Raw genomic sequence first — 20,711 nt, 5'->3', positions numbered from 1 at the left:
AAAGAAAGTGAGAGGGTTTGGTTAGGTTTTTATAGTGTGGTGGGATATTCTGATTTTTGATGAAGTGAGAAGTGGGGTAAGCTCGGTTTCTTGTTACCAAAGATAATCTAAAAAGATTTTACTTTATTTTTTGTTTTTTTATGCTACATTTGATATTTTCACAATAACCTAAAAAAACAACCCACCGTATAACCCTCTACAAAATATAACCTAAAAAAATATTTGATTATTTTTTCAACAATAACAAGTTAAGGTGAGATCCTTTCAAAAAATAATTAAGGTGAGATGATAGTGTCTCAAGTCTCCGATCTAAAATATGAAAGACGTTCAACTCAAAGAATGTATAAAAATATTTACAATTAGTTTTGTCTAAAGACATCAGTGGGGTTCGATCATGTGACTTTTAGATTCAAGATTTATTGTTTTACCATTAAATCAAGTCTTTGGAGTAAAAAGAGTTGATATTTGGACTAAAAATATATAGATTTTTATGTAAAAAAGATTTTCCTTTCATTGTTTCTGTTTACACCTAAAAATAATTATCATGTTAGTCGAACACAAGAAATAGACGATTAGACAATTAGGCGATGAAGCCCCCTAGCCGATTGAAGGTGTGATTAGACAATTAGGTGATGAAATCCCCTAGCCGATCTAAGGTTAGGCGATGCTAAATTAGCTGAGTGAGGAAGTTGATTCTTTCTCAAGACCACTAACTCACAGTGTGGGTCCTCATAAGCTCATAAGTGAGTCAAAGTGTAGTGGAACTGGATATTGTCGCGACAAATCCATGTTCTCTATTCTCAGCAACACCAACCGATTTTAGGAGTGGGATGGAAGAGACGTTCTCTTGTGGAGTTGCACATCAAGGACCATATCAACGGATCATGTCGAGGAAAGGAGACTTACGTCGAATGTGGAGCATCATGATTCCACTGTGATGGGACTTACCGCACACAACCCGTAAAACTAGTCGAGCGGAGGATTAAGCATTGTAGGCCACATTATTTGGCTCGTAGGCAATATTTACACTATAAGTATTTTGTTCATACACGGTAACCGACACATCCAACTAATCAAACAAGATTTTTTTTGCAATTTATCCATATATCTTTCTGCTTTTAATTTTATACATTTCTTAGTGTAGCTTAAGGGAACCCCTAATATGGACCCTTATAAAAAGGATCAGTGGTGAACCTCAATGAATGAATTGGTATAGCCGGTCACATGAAAAAATATATGCATCTGAAATTTTGTCTTCTAATTGGCGGGGACCCATCTTTCTCTCTAATTGGACGAGTCTTTCTTCTCCTTCCTTGAGTTTCTCTCATCCTCCCTCTCTCCCTTGCTCTCTCCCACCACTCGCCACATCTTTCTTTCTCTCCTCTAAACTTATGTAAGAATTTCATATGAGTTTTCTCTTGTAAAACATTAAAAAAAATTGCAATTGAATGATATTTTGATTTTGATATGATTATCTTTAAAGCCACAAACTTCAACTTGCTTCAAGCTATTACTATTTCCATTCCCCAAAATTAGTTCTTCTACCTAACGAATGTGGACTTCATACTCAGAGGACCAAACAAATTAAAAAAAATCACCTGTAAATTAAGAATGAACGCAAAATGAACCCTTCATATTCGAACTGGAGAGGAAACAAATGAAGTTTTGTATTTACTTTGGTGTTTCAAATTTCAAGCTATTCATTATGACCCAAAAGTAGCCAGTTTGAGGCTTTTGAATCTCTAAGAGCTGGTGGAATGTGAACTGCAGTCGCATAAGTCTGCATCTTTGATTTTTATCTTTGGTCTGGCGTATTGTAATCGTTCTCGCACAACACATGGATATGTATGAAAATTGGGCAAAACTTGTTATTACAGGCCATATCTGGTCATTTCATGAGGTTCACATGTGGTCCTCTTTTATTGGTGTCTATACTAGGGGCTCTCGTAGCTTAAACCAAAAAACAATCGTATCTAAGGCTCTAATAAAGAAGTTAAGGAACCCAAAGTTGAGGGACAATCGCTTAAAGCAAAGGGAAATCACAACTTTAGGAGGAACTTGCGGCATGCTAATGTGTCAAAGCAAAGGGAGGTAGTAGTTTAGGAGATGTTGGTGGTGCTACTAACAAGATTTTGAATTAACTGCTTATAGAAATACACGGATTGTCAGCAAAGAAAATTGTGTTTATCATTGGATCCACTGACCAAGTAGACATTATATATCATACTTTACTACGACTTGAATGTCTAGACATGTTGATTTATATCCCCCTTCCAGATGAGGAATCTCTCCGTCAGATATTCAAAGTTGTATTGAGAAAACTCCCCGTCGCAAAGGATGTCGACATCAGAGATCTTGCCAAGTACATTTGATGCTTTAGTGGTGTTGAAATTACTAAGATTTGCCAACGCATTTGCAAGTATGCTATCAAAGATAACATTGAGAACGTACATTCTAAGGCACATTTTTCTCGTTTCCCATTGATGTGCCTTTGACTAATGACCGCTAAAGACTTTTTTAATCGGGTTCAGTGTAAAACTAATTGTTCCCCTTAAATTTAGGCGAAACTTCTGACATGCCAAGGCAGAGTTCCTCCCTTAGTGTCAATCGCTTAAAGAAAAGGGAATCACAGTTGAGGAAACTCAATCGACCTCAAAAAATTTTAGCTTGCATCAAGAAGATTAGCACGCATGGTGGAGCAGCTTCAACACTTACTATGTTTTCTTTTCTTTTTTATTATTTTTTTAGTTTTTGTGATGATGAAAATCACTCTCTCCGTTTTCATTGGTTATCATCTAAAATATAAGTTATAAATATAAATCTCAACAAATATTACTGTTATTTATTTTTTTTAAAAAAAATATATTTGTAAGACTTAGTTCAACTAACACCTTCACTTATATTCAAATGCACGACCTTGCAAATATTTGTATGTTGATCTTAGGGGGGATGTTTGTTAATTCATCTATAAAAAAGAATCAAGTTAATGTAAATTACATACACTAACCTCTTAAAGATATTTCATAATGTTAGTAAATCATAATCGTAAAATCGTTAAACTTGTCATCCTTATCAGTCCAAATTAGCTTGTGCTTTATTTTTATGTTGTACTAAACAGATAGTTTGATTGAGAATTGTAAGATTTTAATCAATGCAGTAATTGAGACTAATATTTTCAAGGGTGAATTTACAGAACAAAAACATCACCTCTTTGATGAGCAAAACTTATGATTTCATGAAATGACTAGTGTGATATGTTATTCTAGAGTATCACTACTTCTAATACTAAAAGTTTTTGTTTATTGGTGCAATTTTTTTAATCTTCTATATGTAACTTAATCTTAAATGAACAAAGGAGATTGGTCGATTTGGTTGAACAACACTTTGTTGCCTCAAAGTTAAGCATGGGGTTTGCATTACTCTAAGTCGATATGAGAATAAGTGGAAGTATAGGTGTAATGGGATGAGAATTGTGTATTTTCCATTAAATTTCGGTTAATGTATTTATAAGGAGGGAGGGATCCTGGAAGAATGATGACAAGTTGTTGCAGGGACAATCTCACATGGGACCCCCCACCGGTCCACCCTAACCTTTTATCTGTTGTTTCACACGAGGCAATGAATGGAGGGAAACCATTATGGTTTCTAGAGATTATGTAGGTGTGGTTTGTTAGAAATATCTGAATGGATTGAGTCTTAGCTCTTACGAGTTAGGCTTTAGTTGTCCGTCGATTCGAAGAAAAGTTATGTAAATGTGTTTGTTATAGAAACATTTTTCTGACAAGGAGACATTTATAATTTTCAATTATTTTTGATTTGATGTCTTCATTATCTCATAAAGGGATGTCAAAAGTTGGTCAGTTTGATATTACCAAATCACACAAAGTCTAAGTTTCATAAAGAATGGGAGAAATAAGGATTATAGTTATTTAAATTAAGAAGGAATTGAAAAGTGACAATGTTTTAACTAACTCTCAATTTAGTTATTGCGAATGTGAATATTACAAGGAGTGAATATACATAACCTTCTATACCAAGGCTCTGTTTGGTAAAAAAAAGAAAAAAAACTAAAAGCTAGCTGATAGCTGATAACTTAAAAGCTACTAATTTAAAATTAAAGTGTTTGATAAATTTAGCTGTTATAAATATAAAATGACTCAAAAGTACATGACAATTTAATTTTTTAAAAATCAAAATTATGTCAATAAAAGATCATTTTACTGATGCATGACATATAAAGCTTATTAATAAATAAATATTCATCAAAAACCTATGAAAATCACGTATTGTCTTTCGTCCCCTCTTCATACATCAAAACGAACATACTATAATGCTAAATTTGAAAAAGAATAAATTCGATTATATACGTTAATTTAAGTGACTAAATTATCATTTCACAAATCTAAAGAATTATACTAGACTTTGATTTAGAAAAGAAAATAACTAGTTTTTTTTTCTAACCCACATTCATTTCAGAAAATTACTTCCTTAAAAACACGGATTTTTTCAGCTATAAAAAAATACTTTCAGTTTCAAGTAATTTTTTAAAGAACAATGAGAAAAAAGAAGCTCCCAAACTTTTTACAACACTACATTGGAGCACTTCAATGTTTCAAGTGATTTTTTAGAGAACACTTTTATTATTGCGTGTAACCTCAATTATTCAACACTCTCCCTCTCATTCACCAACTATATATATATATATATATATATATATATATATATATATATATATATATATATATATAATTCAAGCTATATTGTGTGACACATTGCACAAGCCCCTAAAAGGTTATTGTTTCACACAATATTCATTTATAATGCCTCTAAAACTGGCATGATGTTCCAAGTTTTTGTCTCTGCCTCTTTTCCACATTCCTTTCTTTGCAATTAACAAAAGATGGGACCAATAACCTTTGAAAATTCTTAAGAAACTGGTTCCATTTCTCTTCATCCATATTTGTTCGCTTCACAAAACTTGAACTAGTAATAAACTCATTAACTAAAATTTATATAGTGATCAAACCTTCCAAGCCCATCCAACTTCCTGACAAGAAGATTTCTTGCATGTCTGTCTGTGTTTAAGATTCGTACGTCTAAAATTCCGAATTGTGAACAACAACAAAAAGGAAACTAGAAGTTCCATGATTACTTGCATCATAATCATGAGGAATGTAATGTTGCAGCGATGCAATCTTGCTTATTTGCTTCTTGTTTGGATGCATATTACCATTGAAGGTATATTGTGTGACACATTGCACAGACCTCAATTATTCAAACTTCACACTTTCACTTACCAACTATATATCTATACATAATTTAAGGTATATTGTGTGACACACTTGCATATACCTCTAAAACTTTATTGTTTCGCACCATATTTATAACTTGTAATGCCTATAAAACTGGCATGATGTTCCTGCACAGTTTCAGAACCATAAAGCAAGATATACATTCTCTTATGTTATAGTAGCAGAAAGAACATGAGGAAATTCAACGAGAGTGACGCACAAGACCTTAATTCATGTAATACCTTCGATGTAATGATGTTAAGCATGTAAGAGTGCAATCACTCCTTTGCAATTTATTTTTCGTTGAATTGCCTAGTAACAACAACAAATTTCTATGTACACAACATTAAAATCAACATCATGGATCAAATGAATTATTGAACAAGATTCAAGGCTCAATTTAAATTAATAAAATGTAGGTTTAATTACACTTTTGGTCCTCGTATTTTGGCCTACTCACGAAACTGGTCCTGGCCTTTTAAAACAGAACAAAATCGTCCTTCAATTATCATTTTTGTTGCATTTTTCGTCCTACCTCCTATTTTCAAACTCCAGAAACGCAGAGAAATGACAGTTTTAGGCAGTTTTAGACCTACCCATATGCTCAACCATGAAATCAACAAGGAATAAAGCATGTGGGTACAAGGAATGAAAGCAGAGAAATGTATTACTGCCAAACTTTCTTTGGAGCCAACTGTCATGTTCAGCATATCCACTCAAATTGTATTAGACAACACCATAAATCAAACTTGCCAAATAACTAAGAAAAAAATAAGATCCTTTAAATACATATGACACAATAATATTAAAAACATGTGTATTATCTATCATTTCCATATTAACTTGGCTATATTGTTACGAGTATCTCTCATCGTAGTTGATCTATCCTCTGGAATTTCATTGCTTGTATCAGTATCATGAACATATGGAAGTTCGTCATCACCTCTGTAATTTGGATTATGCTCGACCATACTAAAGAGTAAGTCATCATGCGAGTTCATCAAAATATAATTATGTAATGCAAATGCAGCAATTATAACATCAATTTGGGTCTCTACGCTATACTTTAGCATTTGGCCAAGTATCTTCCATTTTTTTCGACACTCCAAACGATCTGTCAATACAACTTTGAAGAGATGAATGCGAACGATTAAAGGCTTCTTGAGCATTGGTTGGAAGCTCATTTTCAAATTGAGACTGATGATATCTTACCTTAGGATAAGGAACCAAATATCATTCTTTATTTGGATATCCTTTACCAACTAAATAATAACGACATGTTAAAGAAAGAAAACAAAATTAGACTCTGTTAACATACAAAAAAAAAAAACACGTGGAGGAAAACATTAAAATAACAATACCTTATGGTAGCTTTGGAAAGTTTAATGCTTGCGTGTTGATTGCATGGAGGAAAATGTGTGTGTCATGTGTTGATCCCTCCCATCCAACTGATATAAATGTGAAACACATATCAAAATCACAACTAGCCATGTCATTGAAAGTAGAGATTTCTTTTCTCCCTCTATAACGCATTTGATCTGCCTCTGGAATACATGCAGGTATATGAGCATCTAAAAAGGAAAAAAAATTGGGTGCAAGAGTTACTAAATGGGCATTTATTGACTTATTATGAAACTTTTTAGCCTCAAGTTTCTCCTACAAAAGGGGAATATTGAAACATTGAATTAGAGATTCTACTCACACTTTTTATCCTAACTTAATTGTATAAACATATGAAAGAAACTAGCCTTAATCTTTCCATCCCACCACTCATCTGAACAACTAAGCTTTCCTGTAAGAGGATCCCATCCTAAGACAATTTCTCCAAACTTTCAAAAATTTTCACATGCGCCACTTCTTCTTCATATAATCATACTTATTCTTCAAAGTTTTGTCCACACATTTCTGCTTAATGATAGATTCAAACTCTTGGTTAATCTCCTTCCATCTAAATGATACACGACCGTTTTTCCTAATGAACTTGCTACAAAGCTCAACAAAAATATTTTCATGGTCATTTTCGGTCCTTTTAAAATTCATTCCTCCCTCAATGTTTTCGCTACTGGATGTCATCTTATAATTTTATCAAAACAAACTAATGGATCGATTTTCTATAACAAAAAGAACTTGTTAAGTAGTTTTTCTCTACATCTCATTTAATCAAGCAATGCCAATGCCACCTTATATTGCTACAAAAATCAATAGAACTCATAACCTGCTGCTATCAAGCTTACTCTAGCATAACACATTCAATTCAACCACACACACACGCAGACACACATACTTGTGTGTAAACAACTTCCTCATATTTTCACTAATTGTTGGTAAGGTATGTTAGTTGTTTTAAAAACACAACAAATATATGAATCAAAACATTTATCAACAAATAAAAAAACTACCATCATTAACATGTTTTCTTCTCGTTCTTGTTTCTGAATTTTTGAGGAAGAAACCCAATTCTTTTCCAATAAACTCAATTAAAAACTTGATGAAAAAAAGTGAAAACCTTCAAACAATTTTAAGAATTTACAATGTGCTAAAGAAAGAACACTAATATGAAAATTCTTACCTTAATCAATTCTCGTATGGTAAGGAATCTCTAAGCATGGATCTTTAATTCTTAGCAAGGAGTAAAATAATAGTGGATGAAGCAATGAAATAGTATCAGAGAAGAGGAAAATAAAACGTGAACGAGTGGTGAGTGAGTGGGACGGTTGTTTTGTTTACAAAAGGGTTAAAAAGTAATAAAAATAAAATAATAAGGTTATTATTGAAAGAAAATGTAAAAAACTATACACTATAAGCTCAAAAGCTACTTGAAATAGCATTTTAAAAAAAACTACAAGCTCGTGAGAAAAGCATGTTAACATACACATCAAATTTTCATCCAACAAGCTTATAAGCTAATCCAAGAAGCTATAAGTTAGCTTATTTGTGTTAGCCCAAATAAGTATATTGTGTAAAAGAAAGTTGACACTTTCGCAAAATTAACAAAAAATATGAAGCTAATTGATGACTTTATTGGCTAAAAGAAGGGTGATTCCAAGACTTTAAAATGTTTTTTTTTTGTAGGGATTTTGTAACATCGCATGTTATCTTTAGAAAAAAGAGTAAGTGTTTACTAAAAAGTTTTTACACTAACATTACATGAAAATAAACTCATTGATTTTAAACACTAATTTTTCATTCTAAGTTTTTACTTTAACTAATTACAACTCTATGTTACTCCCTCCGTTTCAAAATGAGTGTCGCTTTGGCCAAAAAAATTTGTTTCAAAATGAGTGTCGCTTTCAATTTCCAATGCAATAATAACTTTTTCTTTTCAATTGTACCCTCCAATTAATACTCTGCACACTACTTCCAAAGTATTACTTTTAAAACTAACCAATAGTTAATAAGGATAATTTGGTAAAATAATCATTCTCTTTCTCTTAATCATTGCATTTCTTAATATGTGTGTAAACACCTAAAACGACACTCATTTTGAAACGGAGGGAGTAACATTTTTTATTAAATTGTTATTTATGGTCTATGTTATTAATTATTATTCTATAAATCTTACTTAATAAAAATCATGTGCAGTCTGATAAGCACATTATGTTAGCCCTAACGCGCCTTATGCAACTCTAATCAGGGTTAAAATGAGTTTAATTAAGTTAGTTAAAACTATGGTTAAGGTATTTACTACGTGTGGTAAATGAATTTGCATTGAGCAGTTAACCTAATAATAGCATGGCATGATAAACCTCATACAACCTGCATTGTTTGACGTAAAAATCTGAAATCAGGTGGGCTTGAGTTAATGTACATCATATTTGAATAATCCAACCATAAATGATACTGTTGCTCAGGATTTATTTAAACGCATTGTTTACTTCCATGTTCATTATCCTTCCTTCCTTAGCTATTGGGGATCTGCTTTCAGCTCTTTCTTATTAAGGGTGGTGCGCTGAAGGGCATAATGCAATTGGGGATCTGCTTTCAACCATGTTTTATTAGGGCTTTTTTTTTCTTCTGTTTTTGCATTGAATCATGTAGACCAGTCTTGGTTGAGCACTTTTTTTTGGCTATGTCCCATTTTGTTAGAGGAGTTCTGGGAGTAGTTGTGTTGTTTGGGGTCCTGCCATGTTTGTTGAACTTATTTTGAATATCATTTTCTTTCCTAATGGATTGTGTTTCCTGCTTTTATTTCATTTGAATATTTTTATGTTTGCCTTCTGCTGATGCTGATATATGGTTTCAATGTTCAATAAGAATGCAGTCTAAAAGAATAATAATCATATATAGGTTTTAAGAGGAAAGTAATATGTTTTGGTAATAAAATGTATTCATAAGGATGGAACGCACGTAACTTTGTTAATGCCAAGAATTTTGTTTATATAAGTTTGTTAATGGTTTCAACCCTTTGGCCAAACCTCTTGCTTTGACACAAATTATAACTGACATGAGTTGAGAAGATTAATGGTCTCATTAAGGAGCTTGGTGTTCTAAAACTATTCAGACCTTGTGCCAATTTGAGAAATTTTATAATTGGATTATAGTTACAATTTTTAAGGATATTATAGAATCATGGTTAAAATATAAAATGAGCCATCCCTTCATCATGGTTTAGTTATTTTGAATTTACCTTAATGCAACCAGATTTTTTCCTCAAACCCTACTGTTTTTTGTTTGTCTGAAAATCTCCATTCATGTTAGAAATAAAAGATTATAAATTGAATGCATTTTTTGATCCATTATACTCTTTTAGAATCCAATTACTAATTTAATTCGCACATTATATTTAATCTCCATTTTATATTGAATCAAATTCCATAATGGTAGTTTTTACATCCTCATGTTATTCTGATATGTACCAGTTACTTGAGGAAATAATGGTGATTCTGTGTTTCTTTTCACCATGTTAACTGCATTGACAATTGAAACCAAGTATTAGACTATTATGGATAGTATGACTACATAATCTTATGGCATGTGGCATAAAGTTGTATGTTAGCTAACCATGCTCAATAATTACTTTCAGCTATCAGGGTGGCTTAAGATATGGGAATAACAGTTACTTTCATCTGAATGTGTGGAGCTCGATGCAATCCAGGCTGATCAGTTGCCTTCTACAGTTGGCTAACAAGAAAAAACAACATTTATTGAGCTTTGTTTGTTCCCTATATTTTTGTCTGTCATTCGGTCTAGCATTGAACAGCTAAACATTTAATGTAGGTTTCTTAGTGATTAATGATAAATGCTCAAGCGTTTTTGTAAGAAGGCATCTCATCAGCTACACATTATAGACTATGAAAATCCTCAATTGAGTCCTCTTTTTGAAATTTCCTTTTCTATTGAATTTTATGTCCTTAATTTCTCTATATTATAAAATGCTTAAATATTATTTTATGATACACTAACTGCTAATATAAATGACGAATGCTATAACAGACCCGTGCGATAGCACGGGTCAAAAGTCTAGTTAGAGAAAAACCTTTTCTCTCAAAATCTAACAACTCTCATAATTGTTGTATCATACAACTATTGTAGGGATCCAAACTCAATTTCAATAAACTCCTGAATGTGTTAAGGGTAAGCTCTTAAAAAACATTAAAGGTTTTAAGATAATCATACTTCAACATGCATTTACTTTGTGCATAACCAATTTTTGTCGTTGAAAGTAGTTCATGATCTGGAAGAAAGACTACATTAATTTTAGGATGCTAATCAATAATTGTTTCATCATAGTATTGCACTAAAAAGAGAAGTATAAGTCATTTATTTCCAACGGCAACAACAAAAGGTCAATCATGAAAGATCAAATATAGTTCATTGATAAATGGTTGCTATTTCTTTTAACAGCAAAATATTTGAGAAGGCTCAATACAAGGCATGCATGAGTTTAAGAAAAATGTTACAACAAAAGTTACTACCGGCTTGTGAGCACTGATTAAAGGTTGTTGTTATTTTAGAAATAGTAGAAAAGATATTTACATTATGACCATATATGTATACTGAAATAATATGATATGACACACCTATTGAGTAGAGACACAACTAAATTACATCTATGACTAAGGCAAATATTTATTGTATCCATAACTATATTTGACTAGTAAATTTTCCTGATGCCCTCTCTTAGATTGCCAAAGTTCTAATGCTTATTTATAAATAAACAAACTTGTTCCCATATTTTAAAACATTAACTATGAAGAAAATGGAATTAATATAATGTCCATTAAAGCCTTCACTAGACTATAAGTCTCCTTGTGCTCAACTATATTAATGTATATAAACTCCATTATGCATAAAATTTTGTTGTTGTAATAAATCAAGTCTTGTAATCCTAAGTCTCTTTCTGCTCACACCTTTCTGTGTAATTTTCTATCATTGTAAGTGCTACTATGAACTCATTTTTAAGATTCAAATATGAAATCTCTTTATAATTATTGGTCCAATAATATATTTTCAAAAATTAATTTAGAGGTGAGCTATTTAAATTCTACAAATATTGTTAGAAACTTTTCAAACTTGAATCAAGATTTTTTTTTAACACTTTCGCTATCTATAACATTTTGATATGTAAACAAAAAGGTGTCTTCCATGTGTAAATATACAGACTAATCCTTGGTCTGGTGGTGTTGGCTTAAGACCATGGAATATGCTCTTTCTTAAGGTCTCAGTTTGATTCTTCTCTGTGTCAATTTGGGTGTGCTAGTTTAACTTCTTCAAAAAAATGTAGAGAATAATCCCTTCATGATAACTAAGATCCATTTTAAGAGTTGATCTCTTCCAACAAATATTTTTCCATAAGCACTGGTTGGTATCAAACACAACTTGTACACACTTCGAATTAACCTTTGTTTTCATTTTGAAACGATCAAATATGTAAAAACATTTCAAATTCAAGCACACGATAAACCCAAATAAAATACAACTATGATTACATACCACTGTATGGAAAAAATTAAAGAGGCAAACCTACCCACCATAACTCAAACAAGAGCAAAGAACCTAGTGTAGCAACAACTCACAATAACTAAGACCAAAAGTTATAAAGAAAAAAGCACTACTATACTAGCCATCAGTAACATGTCCATAATCAATCATCCATACACATGAATTTACTAAAATATACCAAAATCCAGTAATCCTACAAACAAACAACGAGCAAAGCCAAAAACAACCATCCCTACTTACAACAGAACTATTGAAAATTTGATTAAAAAATCACATCAATACATTAATGTGTGGAGCAAAATTAATGGCAGCCAAAATCAACATCATTAGACAATCACAAACAATAAAATAGAAGAAGAAGAAGAAGAAGAAGAAGAAGAAGAAGAAGAAGAAGAAGAAGAAGAAGAAGAAGAAGAAGAAGAAGAAGAAGGGGGGAGATCTCTCTAATCCACTATCAAAGAGTTTCATACAAAGATATAAAAATTACAAAAAATTAGGCTTCAACGATAAATAATAATTTCTACATTTTACCCGAATATCTTCTCATGGACAAGATACTCTATGATTTGTTCTCAAAGTGTTTTGAAGTGTTTCTCAACCTTAGAAATTTCCCCCCAAAGGCTTATATTTATCACTCCCTAAAGGTTTTCTCTTTTGGTATCTCTAAGGTTGTCTTTTGCAGTATGTCAAACCTTAAACTCGATCTCCATATTGCTTAGCCCTTACAACTTGACGAGTAAGAAAACTAAAAAAACGTGTATATCCGCATTGCACAAGTCATAACAATGACAACTAATCAAAAAACAAAATTCATATGCCTTGTGTAGAATGATTTGAGTAGTTGGCAAAATCTCATAACCTCAAAAACATGATTTTAAGGCATGTACACCAAGAAAAATTACAAAGGAACAAATATAACTAGTAGCTAGAATAACTAAAACCAATACATAAATGACTTACTAAATTTTGTCTGCATAGACACAATTAGTAGATAAATTGTTCGTTTATCAATAGTTTTGTTATCATCAAAACATACAATATAGATATTGTTTTATTTTTTTTAACTTACAGGGTTCTAACACACGCCTTCCACATACCAACTTCCCCCACCATACATTCTTTTTCCATTTGAAACATTGAACAAACGAGGAAAACACACCCATAAAGAAAGATTAAATATCCACACCAATTAGCACTCATTAGGGCTGGAAATATTTCAAACCAAACTGATCTAAGCTCGACTTGAATCAATAAGAATTCGTTCGGCTCGAAACTCGACTTGAGTTCGATACAAATTTTTTTTTAGCTTGAATTCGACTCACTTATAGTTCGCGAACAACTCGGTTCGGCTCGTTAGGTTCAATTAATTAAATTTAAAAGCCTTTTTTTTTTTGCATAAAATCTAAAAATTTATTGGCTAAACAATATAACGTAATTTGCTTCAAGTCCCGGAAAAAAAAATATTAAATGCATTTGGTTGTGGGAAGTTGGTTATCACAAGACCAACTATATGCTCCACAAGTGCACTGCCCTAACTTCTTTTCCTTTTATTTATAACCAATTTCCATCTCTTTACTCTCTAAACTTCCGATGTGGGACATCATAGTGAAGCCTACAAATTTCATAGTGAAGACTACACTGTAATTTTTTTTTACTTTCAGTCTCTTTTTTAATGGTTTTGTATGAATATGGTTTTTTAAAACAAAGTTACTGAGATAGTAAAAAAAAAACGTAATTATGATGTGGATAGAAATTCTTCATCCGTGACCAAACTAGCATGGCTCATCCTATTACCAAATTCATATCAATTGTCATGCAAATGTTGGGAAATTCAAGAAAATATTGACAGAAGCTACATGATTGCGCTGGACAAGGACCCGCGACCCGGCCCAACCCGAAAAAAACCGAGTTGAGTGGGTTAAAGCGGGTCCGCGGGTCAAACGGGTTATAAATGCGGGTTCACAAGGGTATACATGGGCAGAGGCGGGTAACGGACCTTCACCCGCGGGTACCCGTACCTACCCGATTATGCATAGGAATTGAGGATATAATAAATTTATTCTAGTCTCTGACACAATCTTTATTGAAAATCATGTGACAATCTTTGAATTTGATTATGGAAAAATGTGTGATGTGATGTGAGAGGTGTCGTTACAGTGGAGCTATGATAGACTATGATTCTTTAAAAAAAAATGATAGACTATGATTATTACTATTAATAATAATAAATGCATACATATTAAGTTTCCAATAATTTTTAATTATCATTATCAATATTTATACCCTCTCCTCTTTATTTTCACTTATTTATTTCCATTTAAATCATTTTTCTTTGAAACCATGTAGACAGATCCTCTCTCCTTCCTTCTCTGTGTCTGTAGTTTTATGGCTCTTGATCACTTTCCCTTGCCTTGTTGCTGTGTAAACAAGAAGACAACCATGCAACATCACTATTAAACTAATAAAATAGAGATAATCACTCCTTTCTCCTCCTTCTTCTTCATTATCTTTCTTTTTCTTAGATCTCAGTTTAGTGTTCTTGTTTTTCTGTTTGATGAGTATTATTATGAATCTGATTTGCTTAAGAATTTTTTTGGGTTTGTTCAAGAGTTAACCCACATATGTCCGCCCGATTTACCCGCAACCCGATTGATCCGAACCCGCTCAACCCGTGTATGTGTGAATGGGCGAAGCTAGGTTCATGTATGGCACCCGCAGGTTCTGGTCGGTTCGACAGTTGGGGCCCGAACCCGCCCGAACCCGCCCGTTGTCCAGCCAGATTGCATGTTGAGGATTAAAAGTTGATTTAATAAAGAGAGAGATTCAAAGTCATATTGTAACATCCCAGATGACTTTAAGCATTGTCGACTGACCCTACAAACCAACACGAGTCTTTTCAACGTGTTTTGTCTTCACTCACACGCTTACCGGGAAACTTTCCGGTAGGTCACCCATCCAAAGTGTCCTCACTCACACGCTTACCGGGAAACTTCCCGGTAGGTCACCCATCCAAAGACTACTCCAAGTCAAGCACGTTTAACTGTGAAGTTCTTATGGAATGGGCTACCAAAAAGAATATGCATCTTGTTGATTTAGTAGTACCAAACAATTCTTATAAGTCTTCCTTCAACCATGTAGTTCCATACCTACACGGCCTCAGGATCCCTCTCATTTCGATGTGATTCGGTTCCTCTAGATGTTGTCGGGAGCCGCTCATTGTCGTGCCTTGTGCACCGGCGATCACTCCCCTGCTCTCGTCAGCCGTGGGTGTTACACATATCCTGATGTTGAGAGAGTAAAAAATGGATTAAAATTGATTCTAGTAAAGGACGTTATGAGTAAAAAAGGAAGGATATTGGGGAAATTATAAATTACACGACAACTAGAACAAATAACATAAACAAAAATCAACGGAAATCAGCGTGAGCGCGCGCGCGCGCGCGCACACACACACACACACACACACATATATATATATACACGTATAATTAAATCAACTCATGAACCAAACGAGTCGAACTATATATAGTTCAAGTTCAGCTTGTTTACTTTACGGACTTCATATTGAACTCAAATTCAGCTCATTTGGTTCATGAACCAAATTCAACGAATTAATTGTCGAGTCGAGTTTCGAATTATTTTCGAGTTGGCTCGATTCATTGTCAGTCCTAGCACTCATTCAAAGGGTACATATCCTTCCACCTCAAAGACTTCGCTCTTGCCACCACCTCGTTATTGATTTTTAAATTTCCAGCAATACGAGATGCATATTTTAAAAGAATTTTTTTTTCCACAATCTCGATTCATGCAACAATAATCTCCACTTTCATTTTGACAGAAGACTAATATTCACCATTCATAATCTCCACTTTCATTCAAAGGGTACATATCCTTCCACCTCAAAGACTTCGCTCTTGCCACCACCTCGTTATTGATTTTTAAATTTCCAACAATATGAGATGCATATTTTAAAAGAAATTTTTTTTTCCACAATCTCGATTCATGCAACAATAATCTCCACTTCCATTTTGACAGAAGACTAATATTCACCATTCATAAATCCATCACCTCAAACAGGTCCCCCACCCCACCAACCACCCCCACCCCCAAATTAAGCTTCTAATTGGATATGAATAACTAAAAAAATATGTAAATTATATAAGTTGTGCTCAAATTATATTATAATGTTGATTTGTATAATTAATTTTGTTTAAGGTTAACGTGAGAATTTCATTATAATTAGATGTGAAGACCAACCTTCACACACTTTCATTCAAAGCTTCTTCATATGCGTAGGTTTCCCAAAGAGAAACGTTATTTTGACAACAACGTTGTTGTCCAACGCTGTATTTACAAATAGTGTATATACAATTTATTTTTTTATCTCAGTCAAAGTCAAATCAATTGTCATACATTATGTATTTTTATACGATATCAAATACATTTTCAAAATTTTTATGTTCAAATAACACCCCTTTTTCTCAAAATAAGTAAATAAGTTGCTCCTAACTAAAAAAAAGTATTGTATTAAAGTTAAATTATGCATAATTTAACTTTTGTCCCTCTTAAAATGAGTTTTCACTCTTCAAATTAAAAATTATAATTCAATGCAAAATTTGCCACACTAAAAGCTATAAACTTTTGTAGACCATCCATGTTGTCAAAATTCAAGGATTAAATTTGAATTTTTGTCACTTCACTTGATATCAACTTATGTTCCATCTTTAAAAAAAAAAAACTTATATTCCATTATTCTAAAATTTTACGAAATTATTAAAATATATCATACTTCAATTTAACATCAAGAGACCAACATAAAATTACATTGATTATTAGTATCATAAAGAAACAACAACCCATTTCAGGAATCAAGAATACAATAATGGTGTCTCATGCTGATGCTAATAAGTTTAACAAGGATTGATCGATTTTTCAAAAATAGTTCCACGGGCAAGAACCGATTTTGATGTTCATTAGTCCTCATGGTAGAGACCGGTCAATAGAAGATGGTATATTGCAAATCGGGGATTGGAGATCAAGGCTCGCCACGATTTGCACACACACTTCATTCATATCAGAGGTCTCATCGGAACCTTCATGAGGATCTCTTCGATCAATTCATCTGGTAAAATGGGTGATAGGTTATTGGTGGAGGTTTCAGACACCGATTGAGTCAAAACAGTGTCATTTTGAATGTGGTTGATGTTAACCCCATCACTCATTGGACGTTCGCTCATTGGACCTGGAGCACAACTCTTATGACATCGACTTATGTTTATACTAAGGGTATTATTTATAAATGTTTATCCAGGACACCCTTTAAATAATAGCTTAAATTAAATAATATATTAATTATTATAGTTGTATTAATTATTTTTATATATATATATATATATATATATATATATATATAACATTTAATATTTGTATTAGTTATTAATATAAGGTGACAGTCAACAACACTAATCTTATAATAATATTAAATAATTTAATCTAAATAATGTTATACAATTTAAATGTTCTAAAATTTTAAATATAATATTATATTTATTCCCTTAAAAACAATAAAGTAAATGCATAGTGTTGGACTACCCTTTTCACTTTCAATTGTACTCTTAAACAAATTTAACAATATGGATATTTTGTTGGTGTAATTTAAAATGATAAGAATTTATATTTTATTTGTTAAATTTTTTTATATCATTGAAAAATATAAGTATAGTTTGTTACAATATAAAAGTGGAAAATATCTATTATCTCTAAGTATAATTTTAATCAAAATTTTATAAAAATTATTATTCGTGATTTATACGCATCACCGCAATAAAAAAGTACAGACAGACTGCCACATTAGTTTAAATAATTTTCATTTGATCAAAGAAACAACTAAAACATCAAATAAAATATTTAGCGGATATTATCAAATTATATACACATTTTTCTGAGAAATTTATGGTAAATAGAAAATAAATATTAAACAAATAGAAAGAAAAAGAAAACATTAATAATTGACATGTGACACACTTATATAAAAAACAATATATATATATATATATATATATATATATATATATATTAGAGAGAGAGAGAGATAATATCATTTAAATTTGAATTATGTTTAAATAGTTTAAGTTATTAAAAAATATGTTCAAATAAAATTATAAAAATTTAAAATATAATAAGTAGTTTTTTGAGTTTTTTCTCTCTTTCGGCCTAAAAAAAAAGAGTTTTTTCTCGCTTTTGTGGAGACATTTTTACTACATGAAATACTATAAATTAATTATTACTTAAATAAAATATTTAGTAGATAAGATCAAAGTAATATATGAGGTATGTTGATATACTTCTGTCACATAAAAAATCTTTATATATATTAGCGAAAAAATGGGCATGTGAGTGCACGTCTTTCCGCTCTTTTTATTGCGCTAACATTTGAGAATTATGAACTACGTTTTTCATGAAATTTTAATTTTGATTAAAATTATAAATATAACTTTCAAATTATAACAAACTAACTAATCATGTTTATCTATTTGAATGACACCGGTAATATAAGAAAAAAATATAATATAAATTCTTATCTTTTTAATGACACCAACACCAATTATTATTATAGGAAAAGTTGTTTAAGGGTATAATTGGGTAAAAAATTATGACAATATTTTTCAAAAAAAATTAGAATTTTTTGACAAAACATGAATTTAGTATGATTTTTTTAACACAAAAAACATCAAAATATTTGTTTCACGTTTTGTTAAAAAATTCTAATTTTTTTGGGAGAGATTGTGATAATATTTATCCATTTCTGAAAAATTTCATTAAAAAATATGAAGGTTAGACATGAGATAACTAAAAAGTAGGGACTAATTTCATAAACGAAAATTTTTGGAGGGACCAAAAGTCTAAGAAATATTTTAGGGTGACTAAAATCAAATGTTGGTATATTTAGGGGGACCATTTACTTATTTAACACTATAAAATTTTATCCTTTTCAATGACATCAATAATATAAAATTATAATAGAAAAATTTGTTTAATGGTATAATTGGAATAATAAAAATTTAACCCAAAATCTCATATTTTCTTTATACATTGTTATAGATAATATTGTTCCTATTACGGTGAACTCGTTCCTATTTGAATGTGATTTAACTATTTTTTAATTAATAATTTAAGTAATATCATAAAAAAGATAAAATAGTAAATAAACTTCTTTGAATGAAGGGTAAAATTGGAAAGGGAAAAAACTAGCCTAAATTAATATACTTTCTTTATATATAGAATAAATATATTTTTTTAAGAAGCTAAAATGAAATATATAAACTCAACAAAGGCCTTCCTAGCACAAGATGTGCCTAGGAATAATAACCTCAAAGACGATACAATGTAAAAAATTTACAAACAAGACAAGAGCCTGCACCATAATACAACCCGAAAACAGAACAACAATTAGCCTATGCCTAGTAAAGTAAACAGACTAAGCCACCAACCATGATAATTAAAGGGAAGAGTGACAAACTTCACCTTCAACCACTTGAAAGTTAACAACTTAATCCTGTCCACCACTTGCATAATAGAGTTTTCCTTTGCATTAAAAATTCTAATGTTCCTTTCCTTCCAAATTTCCCACATTGTCGCAAACCAAATCACCTGAAGAATAGATTGCCTCGACTTAGAGACACCGCATAACAAACTGAACTGATTAAAATGCCCTTTAACATCATAAGGCAAGGCCGAAACTACTCCTAGCCATTGAAAAATGACATTCCAAACCGAACCAAAAAGATTACAATGTAAAAATAGATGATTGGATGTTTCAATAAGACCACAACCACCAGCACAAATTTGAGCATCAAAATCTAAAACATGACGCCTATGAAGATTATCATTTGTAGGAAGCCGATCACGAAACAGCCGCCACACAAAAAGCACCACCTTCAACGGAACATCCTTATGCCAAAAGGAATGCGTTGGCAGCACATTATCAACTTGAACCTGAGCAATGAGAGTATTGTATGCACTGTGAACTGTGTAACAAGAAGAAGGATCCGCGTTCCACTTCCACATATCCTTTCGGTGAACCTGTAAAGAAACATTGTGAAGTAAAAGCCTAAGCTCCCCTACCTCCTCCTCCTCCCACACAAACAACCTACGCCTCCACCTCCACGCCTCACCCTCTTCTCCCCACCCTAAAGCTCTCATCGATGCTACTGACTCCCCCTTTAATAACGATAACTCATACAACCTACTAAATCTATACTACGTATAAAAAAATACACTTAAAATACATAAGTTTGGACTGACTTTTTGCATTACCTATTTTACCCATCATTCAAACTATTTTCTTTACTATTTTATCTTTTAATAATATTATTTTAAATTTAATAAAAAAATTAAATTCCATTAAAATAGGAAATATCACATTACGATATTATATTTGAATGAGATATATATTTTTTGCTGAATTTTTTATAATTC

The 20,711-nt window shown here is 31.8% G+C and overlaps 1 pseudogene; it reads right to left on the bottom strand.

Moving 5' to 3' along the window:
• Nucleotides 1-6,020: 6,020 nt before the first annotated feature.
• Nucleotides 6,021-20,435, bottom strand: LOC146955994 (uncharacterized; annotated as a pseudogene).
• Nucleotides 20,436-20,711: the final 276 nt, after the last annotated feature.

The sequence above is a fragment of the Medicago sativa genome, chromosome 1, assembly GCF_051527215.1.
Source record: "Medicago sativa cultivar Bolivia chromosome 1, Bolivia_mono, whole genome shotgun sequence".
NCBI classification, from domain to species: Eukaryota; Viridiplantae; Streptophyta; class Magnoliopsida; order Fabales; family Fabaceae; genus Medicago; species Medicago sativa.
Note: the sequence above shows the minus strand (reverse complement) of the source record. Positions and strands in the feature narration are given on the sequence as shown.